This window comes from Cyanistes caeruleus, chromosome 6 (genome assembly GCF_971803275.1).
Source record: "Cyanistes caeruleus chromosome 6, bCyaCae1.hap1.1, whole genome shotgun sequence".
NCBI classification, from domain to species: Eukaryota; Metazoa; Chordata; class Aves; order Passeriformes; family Paridae; genus Cyanistes; species Cyanistes caeruleus.
In genome coordinates this window covers 46,647,567-46,662,720 of record NC_141706.1, presented here as the reverse complement: position 1 = coordinate 46,662,720, position 15,154 = coordinate 46,647,567, and the positions used below count along the sequence as shown (strand labels likewise).

The 15,154-nt window shown below is 41.2% G+C and overlaps 2 long non-coding RNA genes across 2 annotated transcripts in view; both read left to right on the top strand.

The window, feature by feature from the left end:
- Positions 1-15,154, top strand: part of LOC147652656 (uncharacterized) — a 117,135-nt gene that overhangs the window by 61,377 nt on the left and 40,604 nt on the right. The window lies entirely within an intron of this gene.
- Positions 5,989-9,655, top strand: LOC111929956 (uncharacterized). The gene is made up of 3 exons (XR_002864960.2): positions 5,989-6,141; positions 6,549-6,599; positions 6,772-9,655. It is a non-coding gene; the product is annotated as an uncharacterized LOC111929956 (long non-coding RNA).

The window sequence follows — 15,154 nt, the reverse complement described above, 5'->3', positions numbered from 1 at the left end:
AATTACTATTATTATTATTTATTCATTTATTTATTTATTTTTGTGGTGTGTGTCCATTTTGTTTAGGGTATTTTTTTCCTTTTTCATTTCTCCTCTGTTGTCCTGGTCACAGTTATGGGATGTTCCCATAATACTGCTACCCCATGCCGAATGGCTTGGAGTGTGCTAGCTAATCCCTTCATCATATACTGAGATCTTGCTTGAGCTCTCTCTGATTTTCCTGTGTTCTGACATAAGAAGGATGTGGACCTGTTGGAGCAAGTCCAGACAAGGGCCATGAAGTTTATAAGAGGACGGGTGCCTATGAAGACAGGCTGAGAAATGTGGGGCTGTTCAGCCTGGAGAAGAGCAGGTTATGTGAAGACCTCACAGCAACCTTCCAGTTTCTGAAGGGGGCCTACAGGGAAGCTAGAGAGGGACTCTTCATCAGAAACTGCAGTGATAGACTGTGGGTACAGACTGAAAGAGGAAGATTAGGTATTAGGAAGAAATTCTTTACCATGAGGGCAGTGAGACACTGGAACAACTTGTCCTGGGAGGTTGTAGATGCCCCAGTCACAGCAGTGTTCATGTCCAGGTTGGATAAGGCCTTCAGCAGCCTGGTCTATTGATGTCCCTGGCTATGGCAGGGAGTGATTGGCATGAGATGATCATTGAAACCCCTTAACATTTTATGATTTTGTGACATGCAAGAGGGAAATATTGAATACTGTTCTAAACCTTGTCACTAAAGCTGAATAGTGAGGAGCCATTGTCATGCATGGGTCTCACAAAAGTTGTGTATGTAGATAAATATTAAAACCTCATTTATAATAAAATCACCCTGCTTTCTGCTTAACAATTTGATATCTGCTTTGGCCAAAGACTTTTCCCCTGAATCACTGCTCTCTAAACAAATCTCTTGGTTTCTGTTGCATTTTTGTTCCCTAAAGAAAAATATATTGCTATTTGTACTAAATTTCTGCAGAACAGAAGGGAAAAATATGCTCATCTTGAAAATATGCTATTGTTCGAAAGACTTTGAATGAGAAACTCATGAAATATCACTGTGATTTCTTTCTAAATAAATATAGTTATTGTTTAAGAAATTTTTAGAAATACCTGCTTTGAAACAAAATAATACCACAAATTCTTTTAACCTGCATATGCTTCCTTTGGAAGGGCAGGTTATATAGTGACCATTTTGCATTTTCTGTTATTTTCAAGGGCTGGAGTTTTCCACTGAGCAACCAGTGATATTGACTAAGAAAAGTGGGGGCAGGGCAAAGTTGAGCACATATTGAAGCTGGGTTCCTGTCTTTCCTCTAGAGACTGAAGTTAAGGGGGTATCATGTGAAATCCCCTTGGTGCACAACGAGTCACTGAATGTCTGCCAGTTGTTTTCCTCCCATCATTAGGAAGTTTATTGTGCCTAAATGAAGGAAAGTCTAAGTTTTGGGGTTTTTTGTGGGGGTGGGGGGGTGGGGGGGTGGGGAGTGGCATATAAATGTACATACTTCATAACAGGAAAAACAAGAATTCTGTAAGTCTTGCTGACAGTACTTTAGTCTCAGTCTAAGGGTAAGCTCTAGAATAGGTGAGCAAAAAATTCTTTGATGATGTATTAAAGTGTGGATGGTAATACAGCTAAGCTGAGGAGAAACCATGGGATGGGTATTGTTTGATAAACTTGGGATGAAAGAACCTTTTGCATTTAGGTTTCTTATCCTTCTGACATAAAAGGAAATCAAAATGTGAGTAGGAACATATTTTTTTTTTGCCTTTGATTGCTAGGACAATCCCACGCTAATGTAATTTACAAATGAGAACATATTCAAGTAAAACTAATTGACAATCTCTAAAAGGAATCAGAGAAAGAAAACATGATCCAGCTCTTTTTCTTGAGAAAAGACGTTTCTAGAACAAATTACATTAGAACAGTAGATATCTGTTTTTTTTCTCTCTCTTTCTTTGTAGAAATACCTTCATTTGATTTTCAAAAATCATGAAAACTGAGCATATTACTTGCTAAGTAATATGGAGAATATATGAAAACAAATAACTTGGATATACCTACATTTTATATTTTAGATTTTTCATCGGTTAGTGAACCACAAGTGATTAGATTCAATATATTTATAAAAATGGAATGTCATCCTAGAACATGGTTATACACTGAAGCAGCTGTCTGCTTTATCTGCTTGCAAACATGATGTTGTGTTTTTAGCAGCTCTATCACAGGTACCTTGCAGAGGATCTTTGTAGGGCCTATGTACAGTTCTTAGCCTTCAGCTGTCATAATTCAGAAAGGCAACAGGGTTTTAAAAGCTATTCATATCTGAGTTTTACTCTTCTTAAATCTCTTAGCCTTGACATTCCTTTTTGCCTCATACTAATTTTCTCTTGTAAATGGCTGTTCTTGCTCCTACATCCATTGAGGTCTAGCTGGCCTGGGGCTGCTAATTTGTGCCTTTCTCATCCAACAAGTTCTTCAGGGACCTCACTGGTTCTCTCTGTAGGGTAAAGGACATTTTTCACTGCCACTATTATGTGCTGAACCTGCTGTAGTTGAGCTTCTGGATGAGTTTCATTGGCATAATCAGTTCTGTATACCTGCCTATAATATGTCCAAAGTGACAAGGCATGTCAATACAGATATGACTGCCAAAATCTGGTAATGCACAACTGTAAGGGTGCTCTAAGAGCATAATGTTTCTGTTACTAGTTAGCTACTTTCTGTGGAGCAAATCTGTAGTTGAAGAACGCAGTTGAAGAACTTTTTACCTTATCTTTTCTGTTCCAGCTCCAGCTGTTTGTTCTCTGGATGCTAATACAGCATAGTCCTTTTTATCACTGGCTTCTTCATCATTTCTGTGGCTCACAGTCCTGTGTCTGATATTTACTGAATCTTCTAGCCCTGAGCCCAGAGACTTCTCATTAATCTTTTTTCTTTCCCTGGAGAAGAATGAGTAACTCCTTGGTTGATGCCCAGTTTGTAGCTATCTGGAAATCTGTTTTGGGAGTACTTGCTTTTTTCATATATTTACATATCTTATTTCATATGTAATGTAGACAAGGGCACTGTCTTGGCTTTTACCAAGAGTCCTGGAGGACAGGTTCTGGGCTAATGGAAGATGCATGAATGTGCCCCACCTGTGAACATTTTTGCGCACCATCATGACAGGTTTCACTTGTTAGGACAGTTACCCTTCCTTTCTGTTCCAGCTGAGGCTCCTCTCCCTTCATCATCTCTGCTGCTGTGCTTCTTTCATTATGTGTGTCTCTCTGACATTGCTTGTCCATTCCACTTGGAATGGAAGCCAGTAAGCTCTTCTCCCTTTGCTGTATGGATCTGCAGCAAAATGGTCAAGACAGTAGTAGCTGTGGTCCAAAGCACATGATTCTCTTAGTTCAAAGGAAAAGATATCTGGGAAAATGCTGTATTTTGATTTTCTTTTTCTGGTTTATGAAGAAGGGCAAACAAAAAGGTTTTTTTTGTACTGGTATGAGTGGATAAATTGCATCTCTGGTCAAAGTTGTCTCTCACCTTCCTCCTGAAGCTCTCTCTCTTTGCTTCCATATCTACCTTCATCTGCTACTATAAACATGTCCACCAGTATAGGTGATTGCTGTTACATTTCATTTCTCCTGGCAATCTGAGCAAGTAACTCAGATTCAAAAGATTATCCTTTGTAGCTCCTCATCTTGAATGGAGCATCTAAGCAAGGCAGATGTAGTGGCACGCAGCGTTAGGCTTAGAGTTTGCAAGGAGCCTCAAGTACAACATAAAATGATCTTAAAATGATCATGAAATTTCTAAGAACCATTTTGAAACCTTAAAGATGAGAATCTTCTCATTAGTCCTACTTGCTTCATGGCAGCTGGGTTAGAGGGCATAAGATTTGGCTTGCTGGACATGGATGCCTTTCAGAAAGCAGGAGACATCTGATCACAATGCTGAGAGCTGCTTGTGAGGATGGCAGTTCCCGAGCATGAGGACAGCAGTTGTGAACTCCGTGCATCTGTGTCTCTGTGTATATCTTGTGTGTGTGTCTCCATTTCCAGCACAGGAGAGAATCCAACGATATTTCACCCAAATGAGAAATGTTATTCTGCAGATTAAAGCCACGCAGTGCCTGGTTTTGTCTTTATTTATGCCTTTCTATTTCCTTCTCTGCTGACATGGGTGCAGATGCCGGGAAGCACTGAAGGACATAATTGGTGTTGTGAAAAATTATTGGGAAGCCAGGACGTTCCCTTGCAGTGATCCCCCCCTTCTCTTTCCCATCTGTCACCATCTAATGTGACAAAGTTTTTATCGGGCATTGAGGCAGAGGAGATTAAAAGTAAATACTGCAATCAGGAAGCAGCTGGGGGGAAAATGTAACACATTTCACACTAAGCTGAACAGCTCATCAACTTAGCCTTGTATATCTACGGTGGATGAGAGGGAGGGAGGGCTGCAGGGGGATGGTGTGGTTCAACATGCTTCTCCACACTGGGAGTCTGAAGAGGATCCTCTACAAACAGGACTTGTACTTTCTGGCACTTGCTTGCTTTGGAAAGGAAAAAGCCTCAGGAGCCCTGTAGTTCTCCATTTGCTTTTGCAACAAGCTCCTGTAAAACACTGTTTTCTCAGTCCTCAGTTCATGTATTTTTGGACTTCCTGCTTTAGTGATGATCCAGGAGCTACCATGTCCTGTTCAGCGAGGAGGGCTTTATCAGACTTCTGTCTGGCTGTTGTGGGCATCCAGATGCCATCCTATCTCTGGGGAGCTGCAGAATGAAATGTTTGTTGGCTAAACGGGAGATACTATAGGCAGATACAATAATGTTTCAGGCTCATGGAACCGGACACCAAGATATTTAGTATGAACTGTGCTGGGCACTGCTATATTCTGTCCAAATTGATCTGCCTGCAAAGACCAAGAAACAGAAAGCTTATGTATCATATTACTATATTCTTATTTGTGTATATAAAATTTAAGTTTGTTGAGCACTACCAGTCATATTTTCTTCTTGCAAGGCTTTTGGAAATATTTGTTTTCATTCCCAAAAATGTTGCCTGCTTCATTTTTTGCTGTGATATCACATGAGCTCAGTGCTGTTGAACATGAATAGACAGGTGCATGTGGAGGACTGTGAGAATCTTCTCCTCATCCCTAGGATAAACAAAGCTTTGGAAAATGATCCAGACTTCCCTAGTATCCCTGCCCCTGTAAATGTGTCACCTGTTAGGGAAAGTCAGGATCCTCCTACTTCAGGAGCATCTTAGTCTCCAGCATTTATTTGGTCCTTTACAGTTGAGTGGCAATAAAATCTAATATCTGTCCTTTTGGCTGTCATTTCTTGTAAGGCATTTTTTCTTCAATTTTGCTGGGAAATCCCTGTTTTTAATTAATTTTATGTAATTTCCTTAACTTACAATTATTTTGTTGTTTTCATGTCACTTGCTCTTCAGTGTTGATGAGATGTCCTGTCATTGTTAACAAGTTTTCTAAGGATAAAAAAATACTAAAATCTTTACAGCTAGCTGCTGAACAGTTAGATTGAACAGGATCTTCTAACATGGGGATCCTTTTGCTGTGCTTGGTAATCTTTCAGGATTCCTAAAACTATAGACAGCCTTGACTCTGAGGTAAGTTATTGTAGCTTTTGTAGTTTGTTTATTTGTGTTTTTTTAGCGGTGGTCTTCAGTTTCCAAACACTACTGGTGCAGCTGTGGTGGGGAGACACCTGGTTTGGCCTTATGTTGCCTTTTGGTGCCCTGCTGTGGTGGTGCCACTCTGGGGCCATCCACCTAGAAAAACTTGACCAGCTTGTAGAACATATGCCAGCAGTATGTACTTTGTCTGTATAGTAACATTTTCATTATTGGCTAAGGAACCCTTTTATCTCTGTAGTGTGAAGGTAATGAGATAAGGATATCAGGCTGAGAAACTTGATGGGATCTAACAACATACACTTGCAGCCCAGAAAGCCAAATGTATCCTGGGCTGCATCAAAGGCAGTGTGCCCAGTGTTCTGCTCTCCTGGGATCCCAGGGGGAGTACTGCATCCAGGTCCAGGCTCCTCAGCACAGGACAGGTGCAGACCCATTAGAGAGGGCCCAGAGGAGGGCCACAAAGAGGTTGAGAAGGATGGAGCACCTCTCCTAGGAAGGTGGGCGGAGAGAGTTGGGGATGTTCAGTCTGGAGAAGAGAAAGCTTTGGGGAGACCTTAAAGCAGCTTTCCAGTACCTAAAGGGGGCTACAAGAAAGCTCAAGAGGGACTTTTTACAAGGGGATGTACTGATAGAACAAGGGAGAAGGTGTTTAAACTGAAAGAGGGTAAGCTTAGATTGGATATTAGAAAGAAAATCTCTACTGTGAGGGTGGTGAGGCATTGAAATAAGTTGTCCAGAGAAATTGTGGATTCCCTGTCCCTGGAAGTGTTCATAGTTAGGTTGGATGGGACTCTGAGCAAGCTGATCTAGTGGAAGGTTTCCCTGCCCATGGCAGGGGTTTGAAACTAGATGATCTTTAATATCCCTTCCAATACAAACCATTCCATGCTTCTATGATTTCCAGTAAGGCAAGGGATCATTATATGCTTTCTTCAGTATCCCTGCATTATAAAAAGTAGGTAACTTACTGATTTTTTTTTTTTTTTCCTGTAGCTCATACGAAATCAATAACTGCTTGCTAGTGCTTGGCAGCCAAATTCTCATAGTGCTGTCTGTAGCAAGCCCCAGCCCTCACTATGGACTACTTATATGCTCTTCTATTGATGCAATTATATGCTTTATCTTAGGTCACTGGGCCTTGAGCTGGTCTTCTATGTCATTGTTTCTCCAAACATCTGAAGGGCACTGTCATCTTACAGACCAGAACTGGAAGCTTGCTCTTACACTGGCATCAAAGCCAGAAGGAGAAAAAGGAGCCACTGTCATGCAGAACATAAGACACAGAAAAAGTAAAATGAGGTGGGAGGAGCTTGGGAAAAGTGCTGGATGGGCAGAAGAATGTCTGTAGGAAAGATCAGACTGGACCATGAAACCCTCTAAGGATGGAAGGTTTCTGTGCCTATGGCCTCCTTAAAACCTCTTTTGATGTCTGAAAGATTTTACATCTTTTGGTATTGTGTAAGGTATTGGGCAAACTGCTAGAGCTGAGCAAAACAGAGATGGAACTCACATAATTTGGGGACTGACAGCAGCTGCATTGGCCTTAACCTATCAAGAAATTGCTGGATAAATCCTCCCATGTTTTCCACCTGCCCCAGGAACCCAAGTTACATAGGACCTTTCAGGCTGGTGCTGTCAATCCTCTAGAAAGATTTTTTGCCCTGTCTTAGCCTGTGCTCTATTTCTTTTTAGCTCTGGTGTAAATAAAGTATATGGCAAACAGTCCATAATGTAGTAAAGGAGGAAAATATTTTTTTCTCTTTTTATTTTTGACTGTACTTATTGCTGCAATATGTCATCATGCTAATTCTGATAGTCCAAGAAAGAAAAGACAATGGTCAACACCTGGAAGTTTTGTGTAATTCTAGCACTAGATAATTACCTTTTACATTCAAATATCTATGAGCTGTTTCTTTTTGGGCTCCAAGAGAAAAAATTTTGATTAAAATCCCTGAGGAGGAGGACTATTTGTTAGAGAATCTCGGCTTTTTTTTTTTTAATGCACCTCAATTAATTCTCTGACAAAGTCATGGAGGTAGAGATGGTGTTGCTCCTTTAAAGCTTTTAGACTGGGTGAAGAAAATATTTAAGTTGATTGCCTATCATCTCAGTCATGAGTTCCCTGCTTCACTCTGTATCCCTTAGGTTTGGAAATGTAATGGCTAGATCCCAGATCTGGGATTCCCTTAGATGGGGAACAACAGCAGCTGATCAACCCAGGCACCTTGCATTTCCTTTCCCACTCCAAGTTAAACAGAGGAGAAGGGAATTGGGTGATTTTCTTCAAAACATTTGTGCAGAGCATCGTATTATAGCTAAATATTTTCTCAAAATTCTTGCCAGGAAGTTTGCCTGAGCATTCCTCCCGTTTAATTTTTTTTCAAACCTCAAGAAGCACAAGCAACTTATATTGATGACTCCTGATGTTTCATTGCTACTGATGTCTCATTGCTAGTAGCTTTCTGTCTAATAGTATTTTTTTAAAACAGAAGGAACTGATGATTTTGGCAGCTACTGCCTGAGGGTGCAGTCATGTGAGCAGGCAGCTCTGGGTTGTGTCCTCTCCAAGGAATGCTTTACTGCAAGAAGCATTATTAGGAGTAGTGCAGAAAGTAGTACTTTTCTAGCGTTAGGTGGATGCTCTCCTGCTAAAGATCCTGCCTTTTGGATAAGACATGGAACTGAAGTTCCGAACTCTTCCATATTTTTGTGTGTTCCCTGACTCTCTGCTGGGTGTATTGCTTGTGCTTTGTTTGGGCAATACCAAGTACTGTGATGAAGTGCAAGTAACTCAATGGGATTTATACGAGCTTATGAAGCGGAGAATAAACCCCATAGTTTGCACAGTAAATCAATTTGTAAAGTGCTTTGGGATCTTTCTGGATGAAAGGCCCTATATAAATGTAAGCCATGACCATTCATCATTATTGAATATGAAATAGAGATATACACTCTATCAAGCTAGAAGCAATAGGCTTGGGCTCATGATTGCTCACAGGACCCAATCAGTCATCAGATCACGACATAATGCAGCTAGAATAAAAAAAGAAAACCCACAGCAAATCATTTCAAGCAAAGCAATTAATGGGCATCCAGTATAAATAGTGATCTCAGTAAGGAAGACGGGGCTTTTCCCAAGCAGTAGAGTTGATGCCAGAGTGTTAGCAGGGGAAGGAAAGATTCCTCACCAGCAGTACACCACATAAACCTACAGTTAGATAAGAAAACACTGTATGTATGCTTTTCAGAATTGGCTTTCTATTTGGGAAATGAAACAGAAAATGGTTTTGTAAAGAAAGTATTAGCTTTTTGTTCTACAATGAGCCACAGAGATATTATTTTTTTGCATCAAGTTGTAGTCCAGGTACCTAGCGTTGTCACCTAAACTTGGTTGTCACATGTAGCATCTGTGGCTCTTGCAATGCAGCATGCACATGCATGGCAGGGTATATAATCTGTTTCCTTGAAGATACTGACTGCTGTGCTCTGTTTTGTGGCAATTAAGTCAAAACATAGGCTGTTCCAGTCCTCTGCTTCAGGAGCCAAGCAAACTGAGGGCTTTCTTCACTTGTGCTAGAGTTCCTTCTGTCTGTATATTTGCCTTCTGAGGCAAGACAGTACTTTGTACAAACTTTCCCTCCTCCTCCTCCTTTCTGTTGTGGTGATATGTCTGTCTCAGACTGCTGTGATGCCATGGATATAATATTATACTCTTGTTTGCTGTTTGTTTGTTATGTAGGAGAGATTGAGTGTTTATAAAATATAAGGAAAGTAGGTGAAAACTGAAATAAGAGAGTGAAATAAGAAATATGAACGATCCCATTTAATAAAATCCTTCTTACCACAGATCAGGTTATGAAGAATGGGAAACTCCCATCAGCTCTTCTACTGCCATGACCACCAAGCTGCAGCCTCAGATTGTATAGAGTCTATAGCACCCTATATTGCTGCCTGCAGCTATCTTAATCTCTAGTATAGGCTTGCAGCCTGACATGTTCTGAACTCTAAAAATGACATGAAAGAAATAGAAATATTCTAGAAATAGAAATGAAAATCAAGAAATCTAGAGGGAGCAGATTAAGAACAGTGTCTTAAACTAACCTTCTGTGCCAGAGGTGCTGCTAACACAATTCAATATCCCATCAGAATTATGACTGTAGGGAAGACAGGTAGAAAAGGCCTGCTTGTCCTCATTGCTCCATATTGTGGTGTCTTCTCTGGAATGCTAGACTGCTTTGTATTGCTTTGTCGACAAGATAGGCCATCTTTCTTCCCCTTCTCTCTCTTTTATTTAAACTCTGAGTGAGATGAGGGGAATGTTAACTCCTGACCTTTCCTCCACCCCTCACTCCCCAGCCTTGTCTTTGAACTAGATACTATGAACCAGAGACCTTTCTTTTGCCCACAGGCTAGAGATCATGAAGTGCAAAGTTGTGTCCCTTTTTCTTCCTTTGACTCTGGTAACAAATATTTGGACCTTTTTCCCCCTCCAAAGTGGAGCACAGATGATCAGGCTACATCTGGTCCACGAGGCCTCACAGAAGGCAAAAGTTGTGGCATCTGGCACAACCATTTAAGGGTCAGATACTGCATTAGGAAAAAAGTAAAGTAGGATGTGGGGGAATACAATTTGAAAATTATTCCTAAATATGTCCTAAATTGTCACTTGCAAACAAATTCAGCTGCTGTTCCCTCTGTTTTCTGTTCTGCACATGAGGTGTATTTACTACCCTTGAATTACAAATCACATGTTGATTTTGTGGTGCTGCTATGGCACATCAAAAAGTGCATGCAATTTTTGCGAGAAGTGTGAGTTAAAATCCATGTGGTTAGAGAGAAGCTCTGCAGTAAAGGACCTGGGGGTTCAGGTACACAAGTCGAAGATCAATCAGCAGTGTGACTTTGAAGTAGTGAAAGCTGAGCACATACTAGATTGCATTAATGGGATTTTATCTAGCAACTCAAGGAGTGGTTATTCCCCTCTATTCAGCAATCACAGGACTGTACCTGTTGTCCTGTCTTCATTTTTGGGCTTCTTAGTATAGGTAAGATGTGGACAAAGCAAAGCAAGTCCAGCCAACAATGACAAAGGTGGTTAGAGGGCTGGAGTACATGAGATAAAATGAGAGACTGGAAGACCTAAATTTATTCAGCTAGGAAGAAAACTCAAAAAGAGGTCTAATTGTAGTCTTCAGCTGCCTAATGTATAGTTGAAGAAAAAGCAGAGAGAATCCCAGAGAAAGAATGAGAGGCAATAAATACAACCTGCAACAGGGAAGTTATGATAGCTCTAAGGAAAAAGTTCTTCACAGTGGAAGTGGTTACAGAGAGGCTATCTTCTTCAGAAGAGACTCAAAATTCACCCTGAGCAGCTTGATCTAAGTCTGAAGCTAGGACTGCTTTGAGCAGGGGTTTGGATCAGAAGACCTCTAGGATTCCTTTCCAATCCTATTTCTGTGATTCTAAGTGTGATTTATAAGACAATTACACTAAATTATGCAGTGAGCTAATTTGAAACATGGTGGAGCAGACCAAAACTAGTTCTTTGCTTTAGCCAGAGAAGTGGACAAAGAGCTGAATGATGTACGTGAGTTTTGGTTCTTTTGCCTTCTCTTGAACTGAATCAGAATAATATCCTGAAGAAAAGGCTCCCTGAAGTCAATACATGCTTTATTTGGTATTATACAATGGGGTTTTCTTGATGGATGGTTGCATGTGTATGAGCTGCCCTCATACACCTAGCTAATGATGAGTTTCAGTGGTATTAATTAGAACTAGAGGGGACAAGTGTGCCCCTGTGAGTTTATTTGCACTTGATAACTACCTTAGAGAATTGAGTAGCATAAATGAAGGGTCATAATCAGAGATTGAAATCTCTGCTCTGTAAAACGCCCTGCTGAACAGAGAATGCCATGGAAGTTAGGCTTGCAGTCAGACATTGTTTAATGTCTTCTTGATTGTTTTTGTGCTGCTTTATTCTGTCAGAGGGAGTATCAGAGTACCATAATCTTTCTTCAGTTCTGCTGACTGAGAGAGCTTTTGAAAACAGAAATCCTGAAGGAGTTCCTGTAGTTAGTTCTAAGTTTCAGGTAGTATGAGAAATGCATTTGTACTTTCTCCTTGTGAGTCTGTTTCCAAATGTTTGCTTATTTTTACTCATTTTTCTCTTACCATTTTTAAAATAGTCTAGGTAGGACTTGGTCTTCTGCAAGCTGTGGCCAGGAGTACATCCTGTGTGGATATTTGAAGCAGGCATAGGGAAAACTTTCCTATGGAGCCTGTGCTGCAGTGAAAAACATTACCCATAGATAGGATGGAAGTTCAAGACTCAACTAGACAAAGGCACGGCTGATGAGTTCTTGTGATGGTAGATGTCCCACAGAGCTTCCCTCCAAATGATTCAATGAGGTCATGAAAATGCCTCCTCTCTCAAGACCCCTGTTCTCAGAGGAAGAGCAGATATGTTCCTAGGGTAGCCAGGTGTCTTGTATCAAACAATGCTGCAAAGACCGCTTGGGCTGAGACAGGTGGCCTGTGCTGCACCTTGGGGCTGGCCTGGGTTTGCTGGAGAAGGTGAGGTGTGACGGTGCTTTAGGTGCTGTACCTGTTTTCTTCTGTGAAACTGCTGGCTTGCTGCATCTCCACATCAGCTTGTCTCCATGTTCTCACTCTGTGTCAGAGGCATGGAGACAGCAGAAGCCTTAGGAATTGGCAGAGAAATCGTGTGTGTTTTTCATAACCTTGCGCAGTTCAGCTCTTTCTTCCACTTCACTCTGGAGGTTTTGGGCTCATGTTTAGAACCACTCTGCAAAGATCAAACTATAGCAGGGAGCAATAACCCATTCTCTCCTGGAGATCAAGAAGAATATGAAGGACCCATAGTTCCTCCAGCCTAACAGACAATTGGTGTAAAGATGTAATATTTAATGGGAAAACTAAGGCCTGTTAGAGACAACTAATTAAGCTGATAGATGACCTCCACGTCTGCTTAGCAAAATCAGTGCTGGTTCCACTACAGCATCCTTGTCTGAGAGCAGCTCCTTACCTTTTGGCTGGCGAAGGTAGAGAACTGGTTTAAAATGAGATTTTGCTTGAACTGGATATACAGGTGTTTGTATATTATTTTCAAGACTTCACTGCTAGGTTTATATGGATGGAAAAGTTTCGCAAGTAATTGCCTAGATTATCAAAAATTAATTGCTATGATGAGTTTTGCTGCAGTGGTGTATTCCCAAGGCTGCAAATAGACATGTTCTCCTGTTCTTCTTGGGTTTGATAGACAAAACCACGGAGACTGGCTGATCTCATGTTGCTGGACCCAACAGTGAATATGAGACCAGTTACTGTATCACAGACCTGTTCCATTGTTTTGCTTTTGTACATTTCCATGTTGCTACATTACAGAGCTGCTCCTCAGGCAGGATATGCCAACCCCTTCCAGGAGGAAGCCTGATGGCTCTGCAGGGCCATACACTCACATGCAGTAGCTGTGCACTTGCTGGCTGAGTGCTTACACAGGTTTCACACTAGGATCTCTGGAGGAAAAGCCCGGAGTTCTCAGTGTTGTGCTAACCTGAAATTTTCTTTCTGCACCATGCAAGAGCTTCCCAGACTCTCCTGGGGCTGTGTGCACAAGTGCTGTCTGTGTGCCTTTGTACCAAGTGAGTCCAATTGTGTTTCCCTTCAGCCCATCCCCTCCTATGACTGAACTGTGGGACAGCACGTGTGCAAGTGCTCCTCTGCCTATGACTGCATTGCTTATTGCAAGAACATTCAAAGGAAGGCCATGGAAATGTGATTGAGTGTTTTAACTGAACAGTGCAGTGAGCACTGAAAATTTGTAAGGCTTGAGGTCCTCCTCCTCTTAAAAAATTAATAAATTCAGGCATTGGTGAGCCACGGCAAAAAAAAAAACCAAAACAAACCCAGACTTGTGCAAATATTGACAGGGATATGTTTCAGGAAACACAGACAATAGGACTTCATCAGAGGCAGCAAAACAGTCAGCCCTCAAAATTGTGCTGTGCATGGAGACTATGGGAATGCCAAATTCTGACATGAACAGGGGCTTTTTTAACATATTATGGCCACAGGATTCCTTTCAGGTTGTTTGGGGTGATCCTGTGGTGCTATGTAACTGTATGTGTACTGGCATGGGAGACTGATGAAGAGATCAGCTTGTGCTGAAATACATGACATGCTCACTAAATCAGTAACTGTAACTTCAAGTAATGAGTTCAAAGTAGTCTGGAATAAATCATTCCTTGTATGTATACATTCCACCCTCACCCCTCAGCTGGAAACCATCCTGTATCACATTAGAAGGGAAGAAGCGTGACTTAGCACTTTGCACAGAATCCAAAGGAATTCTGTGGCACATTGCAAAATTGTTATCTGTGTTAAGTTACTAATCAGAACTCAGGACCTTTTCCATTTATACCACAGCTTTCTCAACACTGAAACACAGATAAGTTTTATGCCCACTTTTTATCCCTTGGGCATGCCCTGATCAATCCTTAAAAAAGAGTCACAGGGCACATCATGCCCTAATGGACAGTGTGGCCTGTTCCAGGACTTCCTCTGATCCTGGGCTTTTGGAACTTTCTCGATTGATATCTTCTTTCCTTTTTCCAGAAGCTCACCATGAGTGATGGTAAGGCCTGTTCTTGTTGTGGTGTGAGCTTTCAGCCTCATTACCTGTAGAAGAGGTAGATATACCTGATCTGTTAACTTCTGCTCTGTCCCTGTGAGATTATATCTATTTGCAGTTATGTCCAATTGATAATTTTAATTATGGTCACATGTAGGAGAGCCAAACATACTGCAGAATGGATCTACATGGATATCTCAGAGCACCCTACATTAACCCAGTATCCAGGGACCATTTGCAGTTGTGGAAGTTTTTTAAAATGTGTGTTTCTGTCATCAAATTAATCTGACTTTTGAAATAACTGGATTTTCCTGTAAGGTTGTCACAAGAGGGCAGAATCGGGGTTTGTACATGCAGTAACATTTAGCACAACTGAACAAATTGCTATGTATCAGCTGAGCTGTGGTAACAGCTGTGTGCACAACTAGCCTGCAGCAGACATGGGGTAATTCCACTTAACGCTGTCTTCTCCTAGGTTAAGTCAAATGACCTTGCATTTATCACATGCCAGAAGCATGCACATGCTCAATTATGAAGCTAGGATTATATGCCACAACTTCTTAAGGCTCAGTAACTTAATCCTCTGAGCCCTAAAGGCTGTTTGTGTACCTTGAATGAGTATCTTCCCTATTTTTATAAAGCCAGACACTGGCAGTCAGAGTAGCATAGTATGTTCTTTGGAATGCTCTGAAGAATATGCAGATCATTTCCTTACAAAAAGCTGGTTTTGGAAATCTGGGACTGTGTAAGTAGCTGTGTCCCAAGCACGGTTACCTTCACCCACTGATAGTTTCCCAGCATGAGCTACTTCCATACCCATGGCCGAGTTATTTCAACTGTTGCTACAATCTCAATGTAAG